We start from the raw sequence: 532 nt of genomic DNA on the forward strand, positions 1-532 counted from the left end.
ATGTGCTGTACAGGTACTCAGGCGCTCACAGTGCTGGTATCAAACAAGAATTAATTATATATATCAGTCCCATCTGCTGTTTGTCTGTCTGCAGTCTTGTATCAGTAGAATGAATAGATAAGAATTATAAATAAATCTCCACTTCACTGAAAAACCGAAAAAAATGGTAGATACTTCCTGCTTCGCTTTCTGTACATAATTACAGCTTAGATGTATACAAACTTACATTATTCATGCAAATCTGGATCCATTTAAGGCGTTTTCTTGTTATAGAAGACACGTTCTCGCCACTGCTATGTGACATGTCCTGAAAGCCTCTTATTGGCTAACCGGAATTAATCCCGAGCGTTAATTGGTCTACTTCCTTTCCTAGGGGCGGAGCATGCAACGAAAAGACTTGTTGATTGGCTTAGACAAAAGATTTGAGTGACCAATAGAAAAGGAAAATATTGTTGTTTTATTTGGGCTATGTGTGCATCCGTCTGTTTGGATTTCCGTGTCTGCTTGTGTAATTGATTTGGCGACAGCTTAT

Source organism: Penaeus monodon, chromosome 20 (assembly GCF_015228065.2).
Source record: "Penaeus monodon isolate SGIC_2016 chromosome 20, NSTDA_Pmon_1, whole genome shotgun sequence".
In the NCBI taxonomy this organism is placed as follows: domain Eukaryota; kingdom Metazoa; phylum Arthropoda; class Malacostraca; order Decapoda; family Penaeidae; genus Penaeus; species Penaeus monodon.